This window comes from Geotrypetes seraphini, chromosome 3 (genome assembly GCF_902459505.1).
Source record: "Geotrypetes seraphini chromosome 3, aGeoSer1.1, whole genome shotgun sequence".
In the NCBI taxonomy this organism is placed as follows: domain Eukaryota; kingdom Metazoa; phylum Chordata; class Amphibia; order Gymnophiona; family Dermophiidae; genus Geotrypetes; species Geotrypetes seraphini.
In genome coordinates this window covers 110,771,252-110,784,391 of record NC_047086.1, presented here as the reverse complement: position 1 = coordinate 110,784,391, position 13,140 = coordinate 110,771,252, and the positions used below count along the sequence as shown (strand labels likewise).

At 45.4% G+C, this 13,140-nt stretch overlaps 1 protein-coding gene across 2 annotated transcripts in view; it reads right to left on the bottom strand.

Annotated features, from left to right (window-relative positions):
• Positions 1–13,140, bottom strand: part of EVA1A (eva-1 homolog A, regulator of programmed cell death) — a 552,387-nt gene that overhangs the window by 348,189 nt on the left and 191,058 nt on the right. The gene's annotated exons all lie outside the window — the stretch shown is intronic.

The window sequence follows — 13,140 nt, the reverse complement described above, 5'->3', positions numbered from 1 at the left end:
TTAAATTAGGATTGTCTGTCTCTTGCTAATCGAGTGACATGAAAATGCCAAATGTAATCAGGTCATGATTTAAAGAGGCAGGCTAGTATACTAGTTCAATGATTGCACAGTGGCGTAGGAAGAGGGGGAAGACCACCCTGGGTGCCATCTTGGTGGGGGCGCCGACACCTGTCCTCCTAACTTCCCCTCCCCCCCCCCCGGTACCTCTTTGGCTCTTCACCAGCGCAGGCAGCATCTCTAACCTGCTGCTTGCGCCAGCCCTGGCTCTCCCTCTAAAGTCACTTCCTGGTCACGGGGCCAGGAAGTGACATCAGAGAGAGAGAGAGAGAGAGAGAGAGCTGAGGCCAGTGCAGGCAGCAGGTTGGAGATGCTGATCGTGCCGGCAAAGAGTTAACGAGGTAAGGGGGGAAGGGTAGGCAAACATGCGGCAGAGGGTGGGAGAGGGCAGGGGGGTGTCACCATCCCAGGTGCCTTCTACCCTCACTACGCCACTTGTTGGCCTCTCCCTTCATGACAGCTTGCCTATAAAGTCGCTTCTTGTTGGGACTGGGAAGTTGCATTGGAACAGGGAGGAAGATGAGGGTGTTCCAAGTCGCATCTCAGCTTAACTTATGGGCTGGTGATGACACGGCCCTGGGTGTTTGGCACCTTTTAGTGCCGGCGGCCTGGGCCAAAGCCTCTCCTGGTTCATAGGTTAAGCCAGCCCTTCTTTGACATGTTGCTATGTACTTTGTTAGTAGAAATGCATAGGGATAGAGTTTGGGTATTTTATAATGACAAATAGACACCTAATTGTTTTTATAAAAAGTGCTTACCCACGTCACCCTGTTATACAACTAAAGCAGTGAACAGCTACTCATCGTACCTCCTGAGGTACATGTATGGATAATAGTGGAAAGAGATGGGGCTGAGGATATGATTGATGAAAGAGATAACTGGGAGTTGGATAGGGCTAGGCAAGGCAAGATATAAAGGAGCAAGAGAAAAGAAGAATACAAGATTAAGGGATGGGACTGAACACAGCTACGAGGCTAGTATATTCTGTTCACATGTTTAATAGAACGTCACTGTTTTTTCTCAGGCTATACTGATTGAGGCTAGAATTCAATTTAAATTGTGTATGTTAGTATTTAATATCTTATATGATAATGCACAATCATATATGGTAGATTTTACATAATTATAAAACAGTAGTAGCACACATTCTTTTCAGAACCAGATGACTTTACAGTTTCCTGCCATGGATAAGATTAGGCCTTATAAGTTATTGAAAGCATTTTTTTCTTACCAAGTGGCTTTGGTCTGGAATGCTCTACCATCTTCAAATCCTATTGAGATCTTTAAGTCTTTCTTCTTACACCTTATGATGAAGACCACAAACCATTTTAGTAGCCTTCCTCTAGACCAGCGGTCTCAAACACGTGGCCCGCGGGCAACATGTGGCTCTCCAAGTTTTTTTTGAGGCCCGCGGTCTGGACTGGATCATTCCCTTCCTTTTGGAGCAGCAGCGGGTCTGGCCGGTTCGTTCGGTTCAAAGCCGCGGGTTGGCGGCTCCTTGCGCTATTCACTCCTGCATCGGAAGCCTCTCTGACATCACAACATCAGAGAGGCTTCAGACGCAGGCACGAATCTCGCAAGGAGCCACCACCCGCGGCTTTGAATGGAATGAGCCGGCCAGACACGCTGCTGCTCCAGTGGCGTACCAAGGAGGGGGTGGTCCGCACAACTGGTCACCCTCCACTGTTCTTCCTAGAGTGCGGCTCGCGGCTCGTCTAGAGCAAGGGTGCCCAACTGCTTCCCTTCCCTTCTCACCGCCGGCACCATGCACTTTGATCTCCCTGCTCTCTCGCCGCCCGACGTCAATTCTGACGCCGAGAGGACGTTCTGGCTAGCCAATCGCTGCCTGGCTGCCCGGAACGTCCTTTCCGACGTTAGAATTGACGTCGGGCAGCGAGAGTTGGTCGGCCCCGTGGAGATCTCGGCCTGTTCCCGATGGCGCCAGCAGCAGCAGCAGCCTATTCCCCGGCGGCGGTGGCATGGGGGAGGGCAGGAAGGAAGAAAGAAAGAAGGGGGGGCAGGGAGCCAGAAGGAAAAAAGAAAGAAGGGGGGGGGGGACAAGGAGCCAGAAACAAAGCAAAAAATGGGACAAGGAATCAGAGAAAGACAGACATAGAAGAAAAAGTTGGAGGAGGGAATGAGGTCTGGAGGAGAGGAAGCATACAGGACGCTGAAAGAAGAGAAGAAATATTGGATGCACAGTCAGAAGAATAAAGTGCAACCAGAGACTGATGAAATTACCAAACAAAGGTAGGAAAATGATTTTATTTTCAATTTAGTAATAGAAATGTGCCAGTTTTGAGAAAGAAAAGATATTAAACTTTAAATGTGAGTGCTGCAGAAAAAATAGAGTACTTGGAGGGCCGCAGAAAAAATAGTTAATGTCTTATTAAAGAAATGACAATTTTGCAGGAGGTAAAACATTTTATAGTTTATAAAACTTTCCTTTAACAGTTAAAAGGAAAGATATATAACCTATAAAGAGTTTTACCTCCTGCAAAATTGTCATTTCTTTAATAAGACATTAACTATTTTTTTCTGCGGCCCTCCAAGTACCTACAAATCCAAAATGTGGCTCCGCAAAGCGTTTGAGTTTGAGACCACTGCTCTAGACCAACTCTATCCTTTTTAAGTCTTTTTGAAGGTGTGGCCTCCAGAATTGTACACAATATTCTAAATGAGGTCTCACCAGAGTCTTATACAGGGGCATTAATACTTCTTTTTTCCTACTGGCCATACCTCTTCCTATGCACCCTAACATCCTTCTAGCTTTCGCCGTCACCTTTTCAACCTGTTTGGTCACTTTAAGATCATCACAACTAAGTCTCACTTTTCTATCATGCACATAAGTTCTTTACCCCATAAAAAGTATCATTCCCTCGGTTTTTACAGCCCAAATGTATGACCTTGCATTTCTTAGCATTACATTTTAGCTGCCAAACTTCAAACCATTCTTCAAGCTTCACTAAGTCTTGTTGAATTTGTATATAACTGGGATCCTGTACAGTATATTGATGTCCTGTGGCAGCAACTCTGATTGTCTGCCTCTTACATCCTTATGCACCCCTTTTGTTTCTCTGTCCCTTTCCTTTCTCCAGTTTCAGTATCTGCCCTCAAAATGGCCTGATCCAGTCATTATATTCATCAGTTTTCCCTCTGTATCTTTGTCTTGTCCTGTCCTGCATTTCCCTCTTTGTCCCTATCCTCTCCTGTGATCAGTATTGCTTCCCTGTGTCCCTATTCCCTTCCACCCCCCCCCCCCCCATCTAGTGTTGGCCTGCTGTGTCCCTATCTCTTTCCCCCTCCATACCTAGCATCGTTTCACTGTCTCCCTGTTCCTCACTTCTCACTTCCCTTCTTTCCACCCCCAATCTGGGGCCAGGAGTTCTCCCACTTTCATCCCACTTCCCCCTGTTCTGTATGTCTCCTTCATAAGTCTCTAGGGTGTGATCTCCCTCTTCCATTCAGCATCTTTTCACATTTTCCTAAACAGTCAACCACTCTTGTCTCTCCTCCAAGTTGTTGTTGCAGCATCTATCTTGCCCTCGCCCTCCAGCATCGCTTCATGTCTCTCCCTCCCTTCTCCCTCCCAGTCCATAGAGCACTTAGTTCTCTTTCCCTCTCCCCTGCAAGTCAAGCATTTCTTCCCCTTCTCCTTCAACACAATTTCAGCATCTCTCCCTCCCGTCAGCTCCCCATGGTCTGCTTGAGCTAACGTGCCTCAAGTCTTTCTTTCACACCATCTGGAGTGCCTATTCTATTGCAGATGTTGGTATCATCCACAAAGAGGCAAATCTTACCCGACAACCCTTCAGCAATATCACTTATAAAAATGTTTAAAAGAACAGGCCCAAGAACAGAACCTTGAGAAACACCACTGGAAAACATCACTTTCCTCAGAGCAATCTCCATTGACCACCACCCTCTGTCGTCTTCCACTCAACCAGTTCCTGACCCAGACCATAACTTTGGGGCACATCCTGAGGGCACTCGATTTATTTATTAGATGCCTGTGTTGAACACTGTCAAAGGCTTTGCTAAAATCTAAATACACCACATTTAGTGGACTCCCTCTATCCAATTCTCTGGTCACCCAGTTAAAGAACTTGATCAGATTTGTCTGACAAAACCTACCTCTAGTGAATCCATGTTGCCTCTAGTCCTTTAATCCACCAGAAACTTCATCATTCTGTTTTAAAAGCATTTCCATCAATTTGCTTACCACAGAAGTCAGACTTACCAGCTTGTAATTCCTTACTTCTTCCTTACTTCCACTTTTGTGGAGAGGGACCACATCTGCCCTTCTCCAGTCCTCCGGTACCACTCCCGACTCTAGAGAAGCATTGAAAAGGTCGGTCAGCGGAGTCACCAGAACTTCACTAAGTTCCTTCAGCACCCTTGGATGTACACCATCCAGCCTCATCTCATTGTCTACCTTTAATTTAGCTAGTTCCTCACGAACACAACCCTCAGAAATTTGATCAGGATCTACCACTCCTCCATCCCTATTCGCATTTGTCTTCTGCGGTCCCACCCCCGACGCTTCAGTCGTGAACACAGAACAGAAATATTTGTTAAGCAATTCAGCCTTTTCTTTATCAGCTTCTACATATTTCTCCCCTTCACCTTTCAGTCTCACAATATCACTTTTGCACTTCTTCCTATCACTGATATATCTAAAAAAAGAGTTGTCTCCCCGTTTTACCATGTCAGCTATTTTTTCTTCCATTTGCATCTTTGCTTTCCTGATTACTCGACCAGCCTCTCTTAAATTTTCCAGATATTTTTGCCTGTCTTTCTCTTTTTGTAATCTTTTGTAGCTTATGAAAGCTAACCCCTTATTCCTTACCTTCTCAGCTACTACTTTTGAGAATGAAAACTAAAGTAGCCTTCTTTTCCTCTTACTTTGATTTACTTGCCTCACAAAAGGTCTGTCGCCCGTATAATAACTCCTTTCAGTTTTACCTACTGCATTTCTACTCCTTCCAGACAACAATTCCTTAATGTAATCGCCCACCTGAACAAAGTTAGGTTTTTTAAAAGTTTAGATCCTTTACTTTTGATTGAGCCCTCTCTATACCTATCTTAATATTAAACCGTACCATACAGTCATCACTGGATGCCAGATGAACATTCACTGTAACATCAGAGACACTTTCCCGATTTACAAGCACTAAGTCCAGTATGACCCCCATCCCATGTAGGTTCCATTACCAACTGCTGGAAGTTCTCCTTGTAGAGAATCCAGGATTTCCCTACTTCTAGAAGACCCCACAATAGGGATAACCCAATCAACATCCGACAAGTTAAAATCACCTATTAGTAAAACTTCCCCTTTTTTTAGATATATTCTGAATGTCTACTGTTAAATCTCTGTCCACTTCATCCGTTTGTGAGGGAGGCCTGTATATCTCACCAATGTAAATATATTTACCATTCCCCTCTTTCCAAATTGATCCACAGTGCCTCTTCCTTGCCCTGCAGATCTGGCAATTGTGTGGCTTAAAAATTATCTTTAAAATATAATGCTACTCCCTCTCCTTTTCTTCCTACCCTGTCTTTCCTGAACAGATTAAAGCCCAGTATAACCATATCCCATTCATGGCTGTCCGTGAACCACATCTCCGTGAGCGCCACGATATCCAACTCATCTTCTTCCATCACAGCTTCTAGAATCTTGTTTCCCATATTTTGAGCATTAGTATATACTGCTTTCCAGATATTGCCCCCTTTTCCCATCTGTTTAGACGTATTCAGTTATTTATTTACCTGAGGGCTTATACTCACCCAGGGGCTTTGATTACCCTGCCCCATTGCTTTTAGTTTAAAGCCCTTTTCAGTAGATTAGCCAACCTGCTACCGAAGACACTTTTTCACTTCTTTCATAGATGCATACCATCCCTGCTCAGCAGCCCTTGGAAAATCATCCCAGGGTCCAGGAAGCCAAAATGTAGCTATGTGTTCATCTCCAAGATGTGAGCTTCTCTGCCCTGGCCTTTACCCTCAATAGGGAGGATGGATGAGAATACCACCTGCACATCTGACTGCTTCACCTTTTCTCCCAGAGCCATGAAGTCACTTTTGATATTTTCACAGGGGTACCTGGCAGTATCATTAGTGCCAATGTGGATGAGCAGCATCAGATAATAGTCATCAGGTTTGATGAGACTCAGCAAGCTCTCCGTAACATCTTGGATTTTGGCACCAAGCAGACAGCATACCTCCTGCAACATCATGTCTGGTCTGCAGATGGATGCTTCTGTACCCCTCAGAAGGGAATCGCCAACCACCACTACCTTATGCCTCCTAGTAGTCACGGATCCAGTAATTTTTGGTGCAGTGGTTAGAGCTGCAGCCTTGGCACCCTGAGGTTGTGGGTTCGAATCCCGCAATGCTCATTGTGACCCTGGGCAAGTCACTTAATCCTCATTGCCCCAGGTACATTAGATAGAATGGGAGCCTGCCAGGACAGTTAGGGAATAATGCTTGAATACCTGAATAATTTGTAATCTACATAGAATTGTAGAATATGTGGAATATAAATTATGAAAACAACAAATAAAGTTGGTCCTTTCTCTCCCTGGGATGCTCTCATCTCCTCTACTTCCAGGGCAGCATACCGTTTCTTCAGTTCAAGGATGGGTGGAGTCGCAGTACCAATCTTGCAGGGTTCCATAATCTGAGTCCAGCTGTCTTCCCTCAGCACAGCCTCTTCTTCCCCACTGTTGGAAATCTTTGACGGCTCATGAACTATTTCATCGATGCACCTTTCATTCTCACTGATGCTTCTCAGGCTTGCCACCTTCTCTCTCAGTTCCTTTAAACTAAACTAAACCTTAAGTTTATATACCGCATCCTCTCCACGGAAGTGGAGTTCGCCAAGTTTTCAGTTACTTCCTTCATGAAGGATTCAAGCTGAAGACAGCTTGCAAATGGAACCATTCCCTCTGCTTGGGTAACATTTTCTGTCTGCACAGAAAAAGAAGCTGTAACCTGAGCAGCAACTTTGGTTTCCCAGCCATACTTTGGTTGCAGAAGTACATACACTTGGAAGAAAACAAGAAAGAGCAGGAAAATCCTACCAAAGCAATCCCCTGTTCCTAGTTAGTTGAAGAGCCTATAACTAACGTGACCATTTATTTTTTTCATCAAAAGGGGATATCTATTAATTGTCAGTCCCGCCCCTAATCCCGCCGTAGCCCCGCCCCAACCATAGCCCCGCCCCCCATCCCGCCCCCAATTTCTTCCATTCATTTTTCATGTACACATAATATCTTCATATTAATTCATAATGGTAACCTTAAAATTAAAAAAACTACAAAGCACACTATACGCAGAGAAAATGTTAATTATCATTTATATTTGGGGGGTTTTCAAAGATGTCAAGGCAAATGTCTTTAAAATATGCAATGTCACCTCAGTAACTATAGAAAAATAGACAAATATTTCTGCAAGATATTTCTGCAAAATATAGACAGCAGATATAAATTCTCAAAACTGACACGTTTTGATCACTAAATTGAAAATAAAATCATTTTTACTACCTTTGTTGTCTGGTGATTTCATGAGTCTCTGGTTGCGTTTCCTAATGTCTGTATATCCTTTCTTTCATTTCTTTTTTTCTGCACTCAGGCCCAACAATTGTCCCTTTCTATTCCCTCCTTCCTTCCTTCCCATGTCCATAGTGCCCCCAGTGCCTGTTCTGTGTCCTTAGTGCCTCCAGTGCCTCCTTCTCATATCCATAGTGCCCCCAGGGCCTCCTTCCCATGTCCATAGTGCCCCCAGGGCCTCCTTCCCATGTCCATAGTGCCCCCAGGGCCTCCTTCCCATATCCAAAGTGCCCCCAGTGCCTCCTTCTCATGTCCATAATGTCCTCAGTGCCTCTGTCCTGTGTCCCTAGTGCCCCCAGTGCCTCCTTCCTATGTCTTCCCTTGCCTTTGTCCCTCCCCCAAAGCCAGCCTAACTGCCTACCTCCTTCCCTCCCCTCCAGTGCCTGATTCAACTCCCCAGCGATTCAACCCCCCTCCCCCCTCCTTCATGGATTCAAACCCCCCGCCCACCCATGTACCACCGCTGCCTGCTAGTCTGCCTCCCTACCGCGCCGATTGAAACCCTGGGCCACCGCCGCTGCTTAACAACTTCCCTGCGACCCTGGCGGCTCTCCCTCTGATGTCTCTCGCTCCCCCTTAATTACACCACTGGTTGTGACCCCTTTAGTGACCAATGCTCAACACCAACCGTGTGCATGTAATTTGCACGTTGTTAATGTTGAACATTGGCCGCTAAAAAGAGTTGGTGTTTCTCCGGCGCTGTAGAGGAACAGCGCCAGATTTTTGTGCAAATATAAAGCATTTGGGATAGAATTAGTTGGGTCATTAGGAAGAGAACAGAGAGAGAGAGGGAGCTGGGAAATTGAACTTTGACATAATTGCAAGGCACTTCATAGTGTTCCCACGTGTATTTAAAAAGATTGTAGACTAAAATGCTTTAATCTTTATGAATGCAATTTTTTTTTTTTTAAAATAAATGAACAGAACTCTAACTTCTTCCTGTGGATTTTATAGCTGAGGTTTTACAACTGTGTTTAAATATTAAGGTTACTCTGGTGGCAGTAACAAAAAATCCATTCTTTAGAAGCAATAAAATCGGTCTCATTCCTTGCACAGATTAAACTCATTCTTCTAGTAGGCATTCCATCTTTCACACATGACATCTTGATAAAAGGCTTTGTGCAACTTCATATCTTTAGATGTGTGACTGTTCCCTGAGTATCACAGGGGGTTTCGTTTTTAAGGATAAATTATAATAGTTCTAAGATAGGACATAAGTTGTACTTTATCTGTAGTAAATAGGATTTGCTACTTTAGGTGTCAGATCAGTAAGTTTGAGGCCTGAAGTGAGTGGCTATGCAGGAAGTAGGTAAATTATTAAAAAAAAACCCTCACAAAACACAAACAAAGAATGTATTCTTTAGTAGAGGTTGCACAGTTGTCTAAATAGCAGGAATTTATCTTGCTTAAACAAAGTCTGGACTCTCTTTTAAGGTGCAACAAAAGTCATTATTCATAGACCTGAACATGTTTCTTCACAGGTTCAAGGATGGCAAAACTGTACTCATAACTAGGATTACCAGATGTCCAGGAAAACCCGGCATGTTCTCTTTTTAGGGGACTGTTTGGGCTCCTGGACAGACTTTCCAAAACCTGGCATTTGTCTGGGTTTTGGAAAGCCCCAATGAGCTCCGGCCATATCTGGAGGGCCTCTGATCATGTGCGGCTGGAGCTCATCTGGAAGAAGAGAGGAAGCTTTGTAGGATTAGGGCTGGAGGTTCAGCAGCCTTTACACTTTGGCAGTTAACAAAGTCTTACATCCTGAGGACTTTCTTAGAGGTAACAGGTGACCTTTGAGGGGAGGAGTGCTGGCCTAGTGCCTAACCCTCAGTAAGCCTGGTCCTAACAGAGAGGTTGTAGAGGCTCAGCATTAAAGATAATTTTCACAGTAACCTGTGAACTGCATATACAGTTTGCATATATTTGCTTGAAGAGAGAGCTGTTGACTAAAAGCTTCTATGGATCTGTTTTAGGACCTATTTGAGACTTTGGGGAGTAGTAAGTGGGAGAGAAGCCTAGAAAACTGTTAAGTCAAGCCAAGCGAGCTATACTTCATGGGGGTGTGAAGAGGTACTGAGGGAGGATCTGCTATGTTAAGAAGAAACATATATTGGAATATTTTGCTTTCTGGCATTCAAACGTGGGAAAGATAAACCTGGGTTTGAGTAGGTTATTTAATTGTAGTTCTCTCTTTTAGTTCAGCAAAATCAGTTAGGCCTTTAGAGTCTCTGTTAGGGTTTCATTCAAAAAAGTGTTTTAGTCTAGATCAGTATTTTAGGTTGCATTTCAGGGCATAAGACCCGTTTCAGAATTTCAAGTTCACACCTGGCGACGTCTACTACGAACTGGCAAGACTCAAGGTGAACAAAGCCATGGGACCGGACAATCTACACCCCAGGGTGCTCAGTGAGCTGCGTGATGTCCTGGCAGAACCGCTATCAGGACTCTTCAATCTCTCTCTAAGTTTTGGGAGAATCCCCATAGACTGGAAAACAGCTAACGTCGTTCCACTGCACAAAAAGGATTGCAGGACAGAGGCTGCAAACTACAGACCGGTGAGTCTCACATCAATAGTATGCAAACTCATGGAAACACTAATCAACGTAAATTAGACGCAAACTTGGATGAGGAGAATCTACGGGATCCCAATCAACATGGATTCACCAAGGGTAGGTCCTGCCAACCCAATCTCATCAGCTTCTTTGACTGGGTAACAAAACAGTTAGACTTGTGAGAATCCATGGACGTCGTATACCTAGACGTCAGCAAAGCTTTCGATAGTGTCCCGCATCGCAGGCTGTTTAGCAAGATGAAATCAATGGGGCTGGGAGAAACACTAACTACATGGGTCAATGACTGGCTGAGTGGCAGACTTCAGAGGGTGGTAGTTAACGGTACCCTCTCTAAAACATCGGAGGTGACCAGTGGAGTACCGCAGGGCTCAGCCTTGGGCCCGCTCCTTTTCAACATATTCATAGGGGACCTAACTCAGGGGCTTCAAGGTAAGGTAACGTTATTCGCTGATGACGCCAAACTATGCAATATAGTGAGAGACGGCAATTCACCCGATAGTATGACACAAGACCTACATTTGTTGGAGCTTTGGTCCTCGACCTGGCAGCTAGGCTTCAATGCTAAGAAATGCAAGATCATGCACCTCGGCAGCAGAAATCCGTGCAGAACTTACACCTTGAATAGTAAGACCTTAGCTAGAACTTCAACAGAACGAGACTTGGGAGTGATCATCAGCGCAGACATGAAAACTGCTGATCATGTGGACAAGGCTTCATCTAAGGCAAGACAGTTGTTAGGTTGCATCCGCAGGAGTTTCGTCAGCCGGAAGCCTGAACTCATAATGCCATTATACAGAATCATGGTGAGGCCTCATTTGGAATACTGTGTGAAATTCTGGAGGCCACACTACCGAAAAGATGTGCTGAGAGTAGAGTCGGTGCAACGGATGGCCACCAGGATGGTCTCGGGGCTCAAGGACCTATCGTACGAGGAAAGGCTGAAAAATTTGTGGCTTTACTCACTCGAGAAACGTAGGGAGAGAGGAGACATGATCGAGACATTTAAGTATATTACCGGCCGTATCGAGATGGAAGAAGAGATTCTCTTTCTCAAAGGACCCTCAGCCACAAGAGGGCATCCGCTCAAACTCAGGGGCGGGAAATTTAATGGCAACACCAGGAAATATTTCTTCACCGAGAGAGTGGTTGATCCTTGGAATGAGCTCCCGGTGCAGGTGATCGAGGCAAACAGCGTGCAAGAATTTAAGAGCAAATGGGATGCCCATGTGGGATCCCTTAGAGGGTTAAGCCAAGGGAACCTGTCACCAGGAGTGGGATCCCTAGGATAGTAGACTTGGGTGTGGGTCAGTAGAGTGGGCAGACCTGATGGGCTATGGCCCTTATCTGCCGTCATCTTCTATGTTTCTAAGATCAGATTAGGGCACAAATAGCCGTTTAGAAAGTCTCTGTTTGGTCTTAATTCCCTCAGGCCCACCCCAAGCTGGAGCTTTTTGAGTTATAGGTAAGGTGACCATACGTCCCGTTTACAATGGGACAGTCCCATTTTCGGACCGACCGTCCCGTTTTCCCGACCCACCACTTCGGGACACCAAAATGTCCCATTTTCAGGGACAGCGTCCCGAAGCTGTGCGCGGGGACACCAGGACGATCACTTTCTCTCCCTGCCGCACCGATTGAAACCCTGGGCCACTGCCGCTGCTTCTTGGCTTCTTCCCGATGTCAATTTTGACGTCGGGAAGAAGCCAAAAAGCAGCGGCGGTGGCCCAGGGTTTCAGGCGGTGAACAACTAGAGGTATGGGGGGAGGGAAGAGGGAGTGTGTGCGGTAGGGGGGATCAGGAAAGGAGTGGGGGAGGGGTGCCTCCGCCCCGGGCGCCTCTTAACCTCGCTACGCCACTGGTCACAACTTCCAGGACCATGCCCAAAAGAAATGTGTAATAGACCCAGCTCTTTTGGGCATGTCCAGGTATCCTGATCCCTCCCTCCCAACTAAAAAAAACAATCCCAAAACCCCAGTGGTCCAGCACAACCCCACCCCTAAAGCTTAAAATACCTGGTTGTCCAGCGGACCACTCCAGGCCCCCTCCCCAAAGTTTAAAAAATCCTGGTGGTCCAATTGTTGGGTTGGGTTGAGTTGCCCCCCCCCCACACACACACCCACGACCCAACACAGGCACATAGTAAACCATTTATTTATTTATTTCAGAACTTGCTACAACACAATTCCAATGGTCAAAGCAGTGTACAACCGAAGGTAAAAAACAAACACCCATGTAGAAGATCCATGGTTTCTAAAGTAAAGAGCACAGACAAAAGGCATTCATTTGGTTAAAAAATAAATAAATAAACTACACACACACCAGGGCTGTATGCTCTACACAGGGGTCTGCAGAACCATCTTTTACAAAGCTTAATTAGGCCTGTTCAAAAAGAAGGACTATATGGCCTTCTTAAAACTGGCCTAAGTTGGGAGGCCGGGGGCAAGGCATTTCATAATGTAGGGACCATGAAAAAGAAAGCTGAGTGCCTGGTGGACTCTGAATAGGTTTTGATTGGGGGAGAGGGGGGACGGACTAACCGATTTGCATCCAGGGAGCAGAGCAATCTAGCAGGAGTATAGAAAAGAATCAGATTTGAAAAGTAAGGTGGGATGCCTTGGTGAAGGGCTATGTGGGTTAAACATAGAATCTTAAATTAGAAACGGTGGGAGAGTGGAAACCAGTAGGGTACAGTAGTCGAAATGGCCTGCATTGAACAGGAATCTGGCAGCAGTGTTTTGTAAAACCTGGAGTCTTTAGTTCGTAGATGAGAGAGCCGAGTGAATAACATTGCAATAATCGAAATGGGAAAATATAAAAGGATGTAAGAGGGTGTGCAAGGCAAAGTGATTTAGAAATTTATTTTTGTGGCGCAGGAGATGCAAAGCTAGGAATCCTGACTT